At 43.2% G+C, this 16,585-nt stretch overlaps 1 long non-coding RNA gene across 1 annotated transcript in view; it reads right to left on the bottom strand.

Annotated features, from left to right (window-relative positions):
• LOC307188627 overlaps window positions 1-13,198 on the bottom strand; it is a 211,033-nt gene extending 197,835 nt beyond the window's left edge. Inside the window, exons 1-2 of the long non-coding RNA XR_013829028.1 lie at window positions 12,713-13,198; window positions 1,778-1,924 (exon numbers count right to left, since the gene is read on the bottom strand). This is a non-coding gene — a long non-coding RNA (uncharacterized lncRNA). The remainder of the gene's footprint in view (window positions 1-1,777; window positions 1,925-12,712) is intronic.
• Window positions 13,199-16,585: the final 3,387 nt, after the last annotated feature.

Here is a 16,585-nt window from a genome sequence, read left to right as displayed (position 1 = left end):
CACACACTTAGAAGCAGATGTTTGAGGATTTTCCAAATTCAGGGACGGGTTTTGTTTCATGAGCTGTTTCATCAAGGGAAAGACACATTGAGCTAAAGGTCGAGAAAGAAGACGATCAGGGGCAGAACGTAAGAGAGTCCAGATGCCCAAGCCCTACCCGCGTTTTGACACGGAGCTGTTGGGAGAAGTCTTGCAAATCTGACTCTACAATCTATCATGATGTCACTGAACATTCCTTCTAGCATGATGAGACACAGAACACCTGTCCTACGGGAAATGCCCTGGCAGAAGCCCAAGCTATTGAATGCTCCGGCTCCTTGGTTACACCACTGCTGAGCTCTCCGAGTACCTTTTTCTAAATATAAAATGAGCCCGGGTGGACCTTGTAATGCTTGGGTAGGAAAAAGAATTCCTAGGGTTTCAGTAAAACGTATTTTATTCCCACCATTTCGAGGTCCTGTTATGCCCAGGCTGGTGCCGCATGCAGGGCTAGACGAAGACACGTTTTTAAGCCTTTGAGGAGCTTAACATCTAGGAACTTCCATTTACTTATTTTTAATAGGGATCTGGTAACATCTACCCACAGTCAATTTGAGACGATTCCATGAAACAGCGTGTGTAAAACAATTATCCCAGTGCCTGACACATGTGGGCTCGTAATGAATGTTACCTTATTTTGTCATCTCATGAGAGAGACACATCTGGAAGCAATTACTTAAGATCCAGGCAAAGTGGGTAATCAAGGAATAGAGATGCAAGTAAAACAGAGATATTCTGAGCCGAATGTTGAGGCATAATTCACAGAGCAGGTGGCATTCGGCTTGAGCATTAGAAGATGAAGTGGCACTTTAGATGAGAAGGCTGTTTTCCCGGAAGTCTGTAACTGAAGCCATCACTTGAGTGTGGAAAGAAACACTTCCTGGCTCAGCTAGCTACTATTGTGTCATTTATTAACATTATCAAATCTTTTCCATGTGGCTCTGCTTCCCATCCAAAAATAGATTACAAACGAGAAACTGAGATTCCAGTTCCCAGAGCATCCTCATAATCTGTCTCTGCTGTGAATGCTGATGGCTAGACGGTGTTAAGTCTCTGTATGGGGAGGTACTCTACAGTGATTCAATCTCCTTCTCTGAAAAGTGGGAACAGCCATCTGTTCTCCGGGGATGGAGGGAGGAAGGACATCATTTATCGGAGAGCCCGTGGGAAAACAGAGAGTACTCCACGCGTGGGTAGAGACCAGCGCTCTCTCTGGCTCACATCATTGCCATGGGGGACTAGAATGGGTAGCAGAGGTTGTATGTGGACCTCAGCCAGGAGGGCACATGATCAGGGGGTCCCTAGCCTAGCGACGCACGCATGGGGGTGTCGGCTGGTGCTGAAATCACCGTGGACAAGCTGCATGTTCTCATCCAGGCCAGGCACGGGCAGTTCCGTGATGTACCGTCAAACTCCCTATTCCCAAGTGGACGCTGTCGTTTTTGGAAGCTCAGAAAATCGGAATAAATGTACACTCCATAGGTGAGCACACAGTACGCATTGTGATCTGGTCGGCCCCATCTCTCCCTCATAGATCCTGTGCCCATCCCTCCTGAACTACTCGCTGCTCCTCAATGCTCTTCCATGCCTCCTGGCCTTTGCACACACTGTGTCTTCTACCAGAACATTCTTCCCCAGCTGCTTTGCACTGAGGACGTTTCAAAATTCAGTGTAGAGATAAATCAGCTAATCCTCCCTCCAGCCTAGGTGAGATGACCCTCGTCCCGCATGTACCTACCTCAGTCGTAGGATTCATGTCACTGGATTGTAACGGTCCTGTTTCCCCTCTTCTTTTTTCACACTTGCCTGTAAGCTCCTCAAGAGCAGAGACTGGAAGTTTGGGTCCCAGCTGCACACACTGTACCTCGTACACTCAAATGGATGTCTGTGGGATAAACAAATCAACGAAGCAATTATAATATGGGCAGATTCACATGGAACAGAGGTAAAAGGGCCCCATGGATCCTTCTTCCCAAAGAGTTCTATTTTCACCCAAATTCGATGACCTAGTCCAGTGTCGGGGAGGAAGAAATTTCCTCTACCCTTCTAGGTTTTTCTGGCTGGTCTAAGAATTAAATTGACATAAGACAGATGAACAGGAGAAAAACAAACAAAAGTTTAACATGTATACAAGGGAGAGACCCAAGAAAACCGAGCAACTCGCCAGAATGGCTGACACCCTCACCTTAAATACCATCTTCAGCTAAATACAAAAGATGACGTTGGGGGTAGTGGTTTGGGACAGCAAAGGGGAGGAAGGTAGTTCACAGAGATGGAAAAACAAATGCCTGGTGAATGAATGTTTGCTGAGCCATGCAGAGACAATGGGACACGGAGTGGACTCTGATTCCTAGGCCTCCACCACAGTCAACCTGGGTTCTTCGCAGATATCTCTGGTGATAGCCCTATTCTGGGAACAGGCCTTCTATGGAAATTCTTTTAGGCAGTTAGGGGGAGGGTCAAAGTTTCCCCCTGAGTCCTTTGGGCCTTAATTTTTTGCAGCTCGAAATAATCCACATGTCAAAGAGACATTTCGGAATGGCATGTTTTGCTCCTCTACACCAGCCCCCAGGGGAGTTTTGCTTACCACCTTTTGTCCCTAGCCCATCACTGTCACCAGGACGGAAGATTATATGTAAAAAGAATGTCATCCATTGAAAAGTGAGATCTCAGGTGCACAGCCAAATCTGTTACCTAAATTTGGGATTACCCCAAATCCCTGACTATCTCTTCCAAATTCAAGAGAAGCTCTTCAGGAAACTCATTTCTTCACTTCTCTAAGACAACTACCCTGTCAGTCCAGTGGTCAGGGCTCTGCACTTCCACTGCAGGGGGCATGGGTTCGATCCCTGGTCAGGGAACTAAAATCCTGCATGCCACGTAGCACGGCCAAAAGAACCCCAGAAAAACCAAAAAACCAAAAAAACATGAAGACCTAAGATAACTAGATAAACTGTATTTCCCAGTTTTCTTTGTGGTTAAATTTGGCCGTGTGATTGGATTCTAACCAACGGAATGTCACTACTATGTCTGGTCCATAATCCCACCTGTGAAACCTCCTTGCTCTTTGCTCCTGCGGGCTTACTGCAGGAAAGGACAGCCTCTGTGGAAGCCAAGCAGGTAGACCCATAAGACAGGAAGGTTCTGGTAATGTTGCTTCAAAGAAAGCCAAGCCCCTGTAGGGCTTTGTATGAGCAAGATATAAGCTTCCATCTTGTTAAGCCACTGAAAACACTTTTTCTGTGACAGCAAGGTTCTTACCCCAATAAATATAGTCTCTATCTGTACACATGTCACCCTTCAGCACACAACACTATGAATCAAAGAGCCACAAAAGCAAGGATTCTGAGAGGATGGGCCCCAATTATGGCAGGTAACATCCAGAGCTTGAGACAGAAGGTGAGAGCAACACAGCCTGGTGACAAGTGCAGGCCCAGGTGAGAGATGGGAGGCACTAGGAACTAACTTTGCCTGTTTGCTAAACAGCAATGCCAAGAGGGGTCCTAGATCCTTCCACCACTCCACCGTGGCAGAGAGGTCTTGGATTAGCCGTGCTCTCTGCCGAAGATTAGCTCTCTTCTCACTAGTGAGAGGCATCCAGCTAAGTGGTTAAGACCCAGGTCTCGAAGGAAGTGAGGTTGGAATCTGGGCTTTGCCCCTTAGTAGCTCTTGCCCTTTGGGTGAACCAGCTTTGCTCACCCTCTATTATATCAGCTCTCAAGTGGAGATGCAAATCTACACACACATCACTGTCAGAATTACAGGAGACGATACTTTTTAAATACATAACACAATTTTTGTGGAATTTTGTGGAATATTTTAAACGCTCAATTTTTAGTACCCATTCTTACTCTTTCATATGAAATACAAAACCTTCAAGATTTCCATCATTTATATATTTCTTTTAAAAAAGTTACTGAGTACTTACCACCTGTCATGACACACACAAGAAAATACACAGACAGAAATATCCAGTCCCTCAAAAGAGGATCCCGATACCTTTCGGCTTTTTTTTTTCTATTGCTCAGCTTTCTTCCTTTTAACAGACAGAATTGCAAATGAACTCCTCTCTCCTCGCCTGTCTTGCAATAAGTTTGGGTCTTGGAAGGTGAAAGGCCAGCCCACAGAGCACCAGGCAACTGTGGGTCTCCGAGCCAGAGCTGCTGTTGATGTAATCGGATCTAGCCACAGAGACTGTGACTAAGTGAAACCCCATCTGCTGTGAGGTTTCCCTCTGGTCCCAGGAGAGACCAGAGCAGGATATGAGGCGGCAGCGGCAGCGAGGTGCGTGGTCTGCGCGGAAATGGTGAGATTCCCCCACGTGTACTGTGTCTCACCACAGGCCCGTGTGGGTCTCCCCAGGATGACATCATCCTGGAGCTCCCAGGCAGGAGATGTGGGTGTGTGTGTGTGAGCGTTCACATGGTGGGGGGTGGGGGGTGGGGGAGGGGCGGGGCATGGAGGGCATAAACCAGGGTTTCTCAGTCTCACCACTGTTGACATATTTGTGTGGGATAATTCTTTGCTATGGGGGAGGCAGGGCTGTCTGTACACTGTAAGATAGTCAACAGCATCCTTGGCCTCTACCCACTAATTTCCAGTAGCACTTCTCCCCAAGCTGTGGTAGCCAAAATGTCTCCAGTCATTTCCAAATGCACCATGGGGGGCTAAATCACCCTCTGTTGAAAAACCACTGGCACAGACCAAAGAATGAAACAAATCAGGCCTCTTCTCATTAAAGGCAGGGGTAAGAATTCAAGGGAAAAATAAAATACAGTAACTCTCCAACTCCTTATCTAGCTTTAGAAGTGAAGTAAAAAGCTGGGCGTTAGCTTTGTTTGATCATTCAGAGGATATCTGTTCAATAAAGAGGCAAATGTATTGATAGAAGTAATAATAATTACCAACTATTTAGCAGTTCTATAAGCTTAGTTCTACTAAGCACTGTATCTCACTGACTCCGAATGACAGACCTGAGTGTAGGTGTTCTTATCTCCATTTTACAAATGAAAACATTGAGGCCCTGGGAGGTGAACAGTCTTGCCCAGGAGCATACAGCTCATGAGTAACTGAGCAACTGAGCAGGGATTTGAACTCAGGTCTGAGTGATTTAAGGTCCAAACTCAGAGCCATTGCATTATCTTAGCCCATTATCGTGGAGTCTGTATGCAACGTTATAAAAATTCCAAAGCCTGTGATTTAAACCAATGAGTATTTAATGAGAACGTCTACCTTCAACATCAGCCTAGACAAAAGGTGGGTGGATTTGAGTGAAAGAATCAGACCTCCAGGCTCTTACTTAAACAAGACTAACTAACCCACATTTATAAATCAACACGAGATAGTACATAATTAACCCTTTAATTGGTGGCACATATTAAAGGTGTATAACCAGAATGCTAAAGAGAAAGAATATGGTTTAATGCCTGTGTCCCTGAATGGGGTGTGGCCCATATACCATCCAGCTCCTCAGTGAGGATTTGGAGCTGAAAGCATGTACTTGGCATTAGACGGTCCTGGGTTCTAACCCCCACTCTGACACCAGCTATGTGACTTTGGGCAGAGCACTTTACAACTGGGAGCCTAGCTGACTCCTCAGTAGGATGGAGATTAAAATACTGACCTCTCAGAACTGAACTGAGACCAGGTAGTGGGAACCAACATACAGTGTCCTGGGTTTCCCTGGTGGCACAGTGGTTAAGAATCCACCTGCCAAGGCAGGGGACACGGGTTCGAGCCCTGGTCCGGGAAGATCCCACATGCCGCAGAGCAACTAAGCCCGTGAGCCACAACTACTGAGCCCGCACACTAGAACCTGAGCTCCGTAACAACCACAACAAAGAGTAACTCCCACTCGCCGCAACTAGAGAGAGCCCACGCGCAGCAATGAAGACCCAACGCAGCCAAAAGTAAGTAAATAAATACATAAATTTATTTAAAAAAACAAACATGCAGTGTCCTACACCCACGTGGCTTTTCTTTCATCACACCCATCACTTTTGTAATTATATGCTTATTTGTATATTTACATGTTTAATGGATCTCTCACCCAGGATTTTGAAAGTTCTATAAGAGCGGGGACTGTATCTCTTTTATTCATTGCCTCTCCAGTACCTGACATAGTACTTGGTACATAGTAGATACTCATTTTAAAAATGTTGAGTTGGGGCTTCCCTGGTGGCGCAGTGGTTGAGAGTCCGCCTGCCGATGCAGGGGACACGGGTTTGTGCCCCGGTCCGGGAGGATCCCACATGCCGCGGAGCGGCTGGGCCCGTGAGCCATGGCCGCTGAGCCTGCGCGTCCGAAGCCTGAGCCTGTGCTCCGCAATGGGAGAGGCCACAACAGTGAGAGGCCCACGTACCGCAAAAAAAAAAAAAAAATGTTGAGTTAACAGTAAATGTTAATGCATTCTTTCTCCCTGAATTTTCCTCTAAGATAATGAGTTTCCTGACACTGGAAGTATTCAAGCAATGGAACAATTAGATTCTCTATTCCTCTGTGTCCCTATCATCGTCTCTTATGGTGCCTTTCACCACAGCACACATCATACTGTTTTGCAATTACCCGTTTCTGTGCCTGTCTTCCCCGTTTCTGTGCCTGTCTTCCCCAGGAGTCTATAAACTCCTTCAGAGCTGAATGGGTCACCTTTTAATCCCTGTGCCATGGTTCCAAGTCTAATAAATAAAATTTGCAAAGTAAAAACATTGATACCTTAGAGGGCATCCATCCACCAAATGAGAACTCAGCCAAAGTTACCACTCTGTTTTCTTCCAAGTCACCGATTCTAAGCCTCAGCAACTCTGTAACTGCCGCCAGCTCTGCTCACACAGCATCCAACAATCAGGAACAAAAGACTGGGGGGTTACTTCTATTGTTTCAGACAAGCATAGACAATCAGTGACTCTGTATTAAATTAAATTGGCCTCTTTTACAAAGAAAAATTGTGAGCCAGATTTTCCATATCTAACTCTGCACTTCAAAGATGTCTAAATTCAAGCATTCATAAAACAAATATCTATAGAGTGCCAGCCACTGTTCAAGGCTCTGGTTAAATCCTGTTGAGTCATTCAAGATGGAGAGAATGATTTTGACATTGGGCATTCTTCTCATGTCTCCAAAGGAAACCAGATGTTCCTATTGGATTGTTTGGGTTAGACAGCAAAAAAGGAGATCAGAAATCTTGGAGATAAACTCTTCATCCTCCAGTCTCAGCATCTTTGGAGAAGGGAACGTCTGATGCTCAAAGGAAATAGTTAATTAAGCCACAAATACTTCCTAGCCAAAGGGAAGGCTCCTCCAAAGCAGACTGCTTAGGCATTGGAAAGGCTGGCATACCTGTAGATCTCATCTCTCTAATCACCATGCAACTTCCCTGAAAACAGGAATAGCTATTACTTCATCTGTGATTGTTCTCCAGGAGAAGAAAGAAGAAAATCGCATTTTTTGTGTCTGGGGACATAAGCTGATAGCTTTATGTATATAACGCAGTAGCAGCTACAATACTCTACAATACTGGAGGATAAGAAACATTTCATTTCTTTCTCTTCATTTCTCTCAACCGTGCCATTCTGCGCTAAGTCCCCACCAAAGTAACTGGTAAAGTAAAATAAAATAAACCCCAAATAACTGGTAAAATTTAATCTCAGCTGTGTTGGAACTTGTTTCTCTTACAAACTGGCTTATTCAAGAGTCCAGGGGTCTTACGTGGCCCAGAACATCTGGGAACCAGTTACATGCCTCGTTCCTCTCTGGCCACGGCAGGTATCCTCATTATGCAAGCCTGCAGCCCTAGAAGAGGGTGGCTCTGCTCTTTCCATATCCCACCATGGTGCTGGGACCTTAGTAAGGCCTAAGCTCATTAGTGGAACTAATATGTGCCATTTTTGTAGATCAAATGTAGTCGAATACCAGCAATTTTATATAAATCACCTATTGACTAAGTGTGCAAACAAGACTGCAACTTACTAAAGAGCCAAAGCACTTCTACTTCTTCGGAAAACAACCATGTACTACTAATTTCTGCTCATTAAACAGAAATTTAATCTTCTGGGATCTTCTCCCAGAAGATCCCACGTTGGCAATACTATACTAGCTTAGAAGAACTACTGGCAGAATATACTTCAAAGTTAGCACCCCTCAGCTGGTCTCCTACAATGCAGCTGTCTCACTGATTCATCCCGGCCCCCCGCCCCCTCCTGTCTATGGGGATTATCAAGTCTTCACTGTAATTTCCTTATAAAGTATTTCCATGGAGGAAATCGTCTATCATCTGCCTTAAGGAATGAGTCATGTATCTATACTCTCAGAAGAGCACTCTCCCCATATCCCATTCATCTGCAAGCCGAATCCAATCCTGGCCTGGGCAGGTGTTCCAAAGCATTTAGAAAGCCTTTGAACTTCCCCTACAGAGGCCGCTGTCTGAGACAATGTCTGAAAGACTTGCTTGACATATCACTAAGGGGATCTTTTGGTCCCCACACACCACAACACCCTCAGATGAGATCACTGAGCCAAATGGAAACCAGAGGGAAGCAGAAGAGAGAGACAGGGTTTGTAGATCGTGCACCGAAGCACAGACGGAGTGGGGAGCCTGGCACGGGTCTGCTTGCCCCTCTCAGTCCCCTTTTTTGTCTTTTCTAAGTAGAAAAAGCTCGATCTATGTGAAGGATTTTTGTAACCTAGAAACTCCTCTGGTGTTTGTGGGTCTTACAGAAATCTCGACAAGTTGCTTCCACCATGTGAAACATTACAGAATGAGAAGATCTGGATTTTAGCCTCAGCAAACTATGATTCATAGTGTGTGGGCAAAGCAGGCAATGCTCCGGGCCTCCTTTTCTTATCTCACATTTGAGCACGATGATCTCTTAGCTCTTTTCAACTGGACAAAGTGTGCTGCGGACGAATCCTCAGAGTTATAGATGAGCAGCTACTCAGATAAGCTTGACAGTTATTAGGGTCAGGCTGACTCTGGAATGATCAGGATGCAGTGTTTTAAGTCCAGTTTCACTCCTCTCCCTGGGTTAAATCACTCAACACTACAGAGCTCCCACATCAAGAGGCCACTTGGAAACTGTCAGGCTAATGGTGGAGGTTGCAGCTACCTCTGACTTCCCTTTCCCTGCCTGTCTTCCAGCCAACACCTAAAATGTCATATTAAAGGAGATGGAACAAGAAGGTATTTGAGGTATCTTTGTCTGGTTTAGGTATCAGAGTGATGGTGGCCTCAGAGAATGAGTCTGGGGATGTTCCTTCCTCTGCAATTTTTGGGAACAGTTTGAGAAGGACAGGTATTACCTCCTCTCTAAATGTTTGATAGAATTTGCCTGTGAAGCCATCTGTTCCAGGACTTTTGTTTGTTGACAGTTTTTAAATCAATTTCATTACTTGAGATTGGTCTGTTCATATTTTCTATTTCTTCCTGGTTCAGACTTGGAAGATTGTACCTTTCTGAGAATTCGTCCATTTCTTCCAGGTTGTCCATTTTACTGGCATATAGTTGCTTGTAATAGTCTCTTATGATCTTTTGTATTTCTGTGATGTCAGCTATAACTTCTTTTTCATTTCTCATTTTATTGATTTGAGCCTGCTCCCTTTTTTTCTTGGTGAGTCTGGCTAACGGTTCATCAATTTTGCTTATCATTTAGAAGAACCAGATTTTAGTTTCATTGATCTTTTCTATTTTCTTTGTGTCTATTTCATTAATTTCTGCTCTGATCTTTATGAATTCTTTCCTTCTACTAGATTTGCATTTTGTTTGTTCTTCTTTCTCTAGTTGCTTTAGGTGTAAGGTTAGGTTATTTATTTGAGATTTTTCTTGTTTCCTGATGTAAGATCATATTGCTATAAAACTTAAAACTGCTTTTGCTGTGTCCCATAGGTTTTGGATAATTGTGTTTTCATTTTCATTTGTCTCTAGGCACTTTGTTTTATTTCCTCTTTGATTTTCTCAGTGATCTATTGGTGGTTTAGTAACATATTGTTTAGCCTCCACGTGTTTGTGTTTTTTTACAGTATTTTTTCTTGTACTAACAAGAAATTACAGGCCAATAACACTGATGAACATGGATGCAAAATGCTCAACAAAATATTAGCAAACTGAATCCAACAATACGTTAAAAGGATCATACACCATGATCAAGTGGGATGTATCCCAGGGATGCAAGGATTTTTCAATATCCACAAATCAGTCAGTATGATACACCACAACAACAAATTGAACAATAAAAACCATATGGTCATCTCAATAGATGCAGAAAAAGTTTTTGACAAAATTCAACACTCACTTATGGTAAAAACTCTCCAGAAAGTGGGCATAGAGGGAAACTACCTCAACGTAATAAAGGCCATAAAAGACAAACACACAGCAAACATCATTCTCAATGGTGAAAAACTGAAAGCATTTCCTCTTAGATCAGGAACAAGACAAGGATGTTCACTCTTGCCACTTTTATTCATAGTTTTGGAAGTCCTAGCTATAGCAATCAGAGAAGAAAAAGAAATAAAAGGAATCCAAATTGGAAAAGAAGTTAAACTATCGCTGTTAAGCTGTTTGTAGATGACATGATACTATACATAGCAAATCCTAAAGACGCTACCAGAAAACTTCTAGAGGTCATCAGTGAATCTGGTAAAGTTGCAGGTTACAAAATTAATACACAGAAATCTGTTGCATTTCCATACAGTAACAACGAAACATCAGAAAGAGAAATTCAAGAAACAACTCCATTTACTATCACATCAAAAAGAATAAAATACCTAGGAGTAAACCTACCTAAGGAGACAAAAGACCTGTACTCCAAAAAATATAAGATGCTGATGAAAGAAATCAAAGATGACATAAACAGATGGAAAGATATACCATGTTCTTGGATTGGAAGAATCAATATTGTCAAAATGACTATACTACCCAAGGCAATCTACAGATTCAATGCAATCCCTATCAAATTACCAATGGCACTTTTCACAGAACTAGAAAAAAAACCTTAAAATTTGTATGGAGACACAAAAGACCCCGAATAGCCAAAACAATCTTGGGAAAGAAAAACGGAGCTGGAGGAACCAAGCTCCTTGACTTCAGACTATACAAAGCTACAGTAATCAAAACAGTAATGGTACTGGCACAAAAACAAGACATATAGATCAATGGAACAGGATAGAAAGCCCAGAAATAAACCCACGCACCTATGGTCAATTAATCTACAACAAAGGAGGCCAGACTATACAATGGTGGAAAGACAGTCTCTTCAACAAATGGTGCCGGGAAAACTGGACAGCTACATGTAAAAAAATGAAATTAGAATACTCTTTAACACCATACACAAAAATAAGCTCAAAATGGATTAAAGACCTAAATGTGAGACCGGACACTATAAAACTCTTAGAGGAAAACATAGGCAGAAAACTCTCTGACATAAATCACAGCAATATTTTTTTCAATCCATCTCCCAGAGTAATGGGAAAAAAAAATAAACTAATGGGACCTAATTAAACTCAAAAACTTTTGCACAGCAAAGGAAACCACAAACAAAATAAAAAGACAACCCACGGATTGGGAGAAAATATTTACAAATGATGTGACCGACAAGGAATTAGTCTCCAAAATTTACAAATGGCTCATGCAGCTTAATACCATTAAAACAAACAACCCAATCAAAAAATGAGGAGATAACCTAAATAGGCATTCCACCAAAGAAGACATACAGATGGCCAAGAGGCACAGGAAAAAATGTTCAACATTGCTAATTATTAGAGAAATGCAAATCAAAACTACAATGAGATATCACCTCACACCAGTCAAAATGGCTATCATCAAAAAATCCACAAACAGTAAATGCTGGAGAGGGTGTGGAGAGAAGGGAACCCTCCCACACTATTTGTGGGAATGTAAATTGGTACAGCCCCTATGGAGAACAGTATGAAGGTTCCTTAAAAAACTAAAAATAGAGCTACCATATGATCCTGCAATCCCACTCCTGGGCATATATCCAGAGAAAAACATGGTCTCAAAGGACACATGCACCCCAACGTTCACTGCAGCACTGTTTACAATAGCCAAGACATGGAAGCAACCTAAATGTCCTTTGACAGAGGAATGGATAAAGAAGATGTGGCACATATATACAATGGAATATTAGCCATTAAAAAGAATGAAATAATGCCATTTGCAGCAACATGGATGGACCTAGAGATTGTCATACTGAGTGAAGTCAGTCAAACAGAGAAAGAGAAATATTGTATGATATGGCTTATAAGCAGAATCTAAAAGGAAATGATACAGGCTTCCGGGAAGATGGCAGAAGAGTAAGACACGGAGATCACCTTCCTCCCCACAGATACACCAGAAATACATCTACACGTGGAACAACTCCTACAGAACACCTACTGAACGCTGGCAGAAGACCTCAGACCTCCCAAAAGGCAAGAAACCCCCCACGTACCTGGGTAGGGCAAAAGAAAAAACAGAGACAAAAGAATAGGGATGGGACCCGCACCAGTGGTAGGGAGCTGTGAAGGAGGAAAGGTTTACACACACTAGGAAGCCCCTTCGCGGGTGGAGACTGAGGATGGCGGAGGGGGAAAGCTTCGGAGCCGCAGAGGAGAGCACAGTAACAGAGGTGCGGGGAGCAAAGCGGAGAGATTCCCGCACAGAGGATCAGGGCCGACCGGCACTCACCATCCCGAGAGGCTTGTCTGCTCACTCGCCGGGGCGGGCGGGGCCTGGAGTTGAGGCTCGGGCTTCGGTCGGAGCGCCGGGAGAGGACTGGGGCTGGCGGCGTGAACACAGCCTGCAGGGAGTTAGTGCGCCACGGGGCTAGCCGGGAGGGAGTCCGGGAAAAGTCTGGACCTGCCGAAGAGGCAAGAGACTTTTTCTTCCCTCTTTGTTTCCAGGTGCGCGAGGAGAGGGAATTAAGAGCGCTGTTTAAAGGAGCTCGAGAGACTGGCGTGAGCCGCGGCTAAAAGCGCGAACCCCAGAGACGGCCATGAGACGTAAGGCTGCTGCTGCCGCCACCAAGAAGCCTGTGTGCGAGCACAGGTCACTATCCACACCCCACTTGCGGGGAGCCTGTGCAGCCCGCCACTGCCAGGGTCCTGATATCCAGGAACAACTTCCCCGGGAGAATGCACGGCGCGCCGCAGGCTCCTGCAACGTCACGCCGCCGGCTCGTGCAACGTCACGCCGCCTCTGACGCCGCAGGCTCGCCCCGCCCTCCGTGCCCCTCCCGCCCCCACAGCCTGAGTGAGCCACAGCCCCCTAATCAGCGGCTCCTTTAACCCCGTCCTGTCTGAGCGAAGAACAGACGCCCTCCGGCGACCTACACGCAGAGGCGGGGCCAAATCCAAAGCTGAGCCCCTGGGAGCTGTAAGAACAAACAAGAGAAAGGGAAATCTCTCCCAGCAGCCTCAGAAGCAGCGGATTAAAGCTCCACAATCAACTTGATGTACCCTGCATCTGTGGAATACATGAATAGACAACGAATCATCCCGAATTAAGGACATGGACATTGAAAGCAAGATTTATGATTTTTTCCCCTTTTCCTCTTTTTGGGAGTGTGTATGTGTATGCTTCTGTGTGAGATTTTGTCTGTATAGCTTTGCTTCCACCATTTGTCCTAGGGTTCTATCCGTCCGTTTTTTGTTTGTTTTAAATTTTTCTTTTTTTCTCTTAATAATTATTTTTTTATTTTAATAACTTTATTATATTTTATCTTACTTTATTGTACTTTATCTTCTTTCTTTTTTTCCTTGCTTCCTTCCTTCCTCCCTCCCTCCCTCCCTTTCTTTCTTTCTTTCTACTTCTACTAATTCTTTCTTTCTACTTTTTCTCCCTTTTATTCTGAGCCATGTGGATGAAAGGATCTTGGTGCTGCAGCCAGGAGTCAGTGCTGTGCCTCTGAGGTGGGAGAGCCAACTTCAGGGCACTGGTCCACAAGAGACCTCCCAGCTCCACATAATATCAAATGGCGAAAATCTCCCAGAGATCTCCATCTTAACACCAGCACCCAGCTTCACTCAACGACCAGCAAGCTACAGTGCTGGACATCCTATGCCAAACAACTAGAAAGACAGGAACACAACCCTACCCATTAGCAGAGAGGCTGCCTAAAATCATAATAAGTCCACAGACACCACAAGACACACCACCACACGTGGACCTGCCCACCAGAAAGACAAGATCCAGCCTCATCCACCAGAACACAGGCACTAGTCCCCTCCACCAGGAAGCCTACACAACGCACTGAACCAACCTTAGCCACTGGGGACAGACACCAAAAACAACGGGAACTACAAACCTGCAGCCTGCAAAAACGAGACCCCAAACACAGTAAGATAAGCAAAACGAGAAGACAGAAAAACACACAGCAGATGAAGGAGCAAGATAAAAACCCACCAGACCTAACAAATGAAGAGGAAATAGGCATAGGCAGTCTACCTGAAAAAGAATTCAGAATAATGATAGTAAAGATGATCCAAAATCTTGGAAATAGAACAGACAAAATGCAAGGAACATTTAACAAGGACCTAGAAGAACTAAAGATGAAACAAACAATGATGAACAACACAATAAATGAAATTAAAAATACTCTAGATGGGATCACTAGCAGAATAACTGAGGCAGAAGAACGGATAAGTGACCTGGAAGATAAAATAGTGGAAATAACTACTGCAGAGCAGAATAAAGAAAAAAGAATGAAAAGAACTGAGGACAGTCTCAGAGACCTCTGGGACAACATTAAACGCACCAACATTCGAATTATAGGGGTTCCAGAAGAAGAAGAGAAGAAGAAAGGGACTGAGAAAATATTTGAAGAGATTATAGTTGAAAACTTCCCTATTATGGGTGAGGAAATAGTTAATCGAGTCCAGGAAGCACAGAGAGTCCCATACAGGATAAACCCAAGGACAAACATGCCAAGACACATATTAATCAAACTGTCAAAAATTAAATACAAAGAAAACATATTAAAGGCAGCAAGGAAAAAACAACAAATAACACACAAGGGAATCCCCATAAGGTTAACAGCTGATCTTTCAGCAGAAACTCTGCAAGCCAGAAGGGATTGGCAGGACATATTTAAAGTGATGAAGGAGAAAAACCTGCAACCAAGATTACTCTACCCAGCAAGGATCTCATTCAGATTTCATGGAGAAATTGAAACCTTTACAGACAAGCAAAAGCTGAGAGAGTTCAGCACCACCAAACCAGCTTTACAACAGCTGCTAAAGGAACTTCCTAGGCAAGAAACACAAGAGAAGGAAAAGACCTACAATAACGAACCCAAAACAATTAAGAAAATGGGAATAGGAACATACATATCGATAATTACCTTAAATGTAAATGGACTAAATGCTCCCACCAAAAGACATAGATTGGCTGAATAGATACAAAAACAAGACCCATATATATGCTGTCTACAAGAGACCCACTTCAGACCTAGAGACACATACAGACTGAAAGTAAGGGGATGGAAAAAGATATTTCATGCAAATGGAAACCAAAAGAAAGCTGGAGTAGCAATTCTCATACCAGACAAAATAGACTTTAAAATAAAGACTATTAGAAGAGACAGAGAAGGACACTACATAATGATCCAGGGATCGATCCAAGAAGAAGATATAACAATTGTAAATATTTATGCACCCAACATAGGAGCACCTCAATACATAAGGCAAATACTAACAGCCATAAAAGGGGAAATCGACAGTAACACATTCATACTAGGGGACTTTAACACCCCACTTTCACCAATGGACAGAACATCCAAAATGAAAATAAGTAAGGAAACACAAGCTTTAAATGATACATTAAACAAGATGGACTCAATTGATATTTATAGGACATTACATCCAAAAACAACAGAATACACATTTTTCTCAAGTGCTCATGGAACATTCTCCAGGATAAATCATATTTTGGGTCACAAATCAAGCCTTGGTAAATTTAAGAAAATTGAAATTGTATCAAGTATCTTTTCCGACCACAATGCTATGAGACTAGATATCAATTACAGGAAAAGATCTGTAAAAAATATAAACACATGGAGGCTAAACAATACACTACTTAATACGAAGTGATCACTGAACAAATCAAAGAGGAAATAAAAAAATACCTAGAAACAAATGACAATGGAGACACGACAACCCAAAACCTATGGGATACAGCAAAAGCAGTTCTAAGAGGGAAGTTTATAGCAATACAATCCTACCTTAAGAAACAGGAAACATCTTGAATAAACGATCTAACCTTGCACCTAAAGCAATTAGAGAAAGAAGAACAAAATAACCCCAAAGTTAGCAGAAGGAAAGAAATCATAAAAATAAGATCAGAAATAAATGAAAAAGAAATGAAGGAAACGATAGCAAAGATCAATAAAACTAAAAGCTGGTTCTTTGAGAAGATAAACAAAATTGATAAACCATTAGCCAGACTCATCTCAAATCAATAGAATTAGAAATGAAAACGGAGAAGTAACAACTGACACTGCAGAAATACAAAAGATCATGAGAGATTACTACAAGCGACTCTATGCCAATAAAATGGACAACC

This window comes from Stenella coeruleoalba (genome assembly GCF_951394435.1).
Source record: "Stenella coeruleoalba genome assembly, chromosome: 7".
Taxonomy (NCBI): Eukaryota; Metazoa; Chordata; class Mammalia; order Artiodactyla; family Delphinidae; genus Stenella; species Stenella coeruleoalba.
The sequence above is the reverse complement of the archived record's forward strand: the minus strand, read 5'-3'. Positions and strand labels throughout refer to the sequence as shown.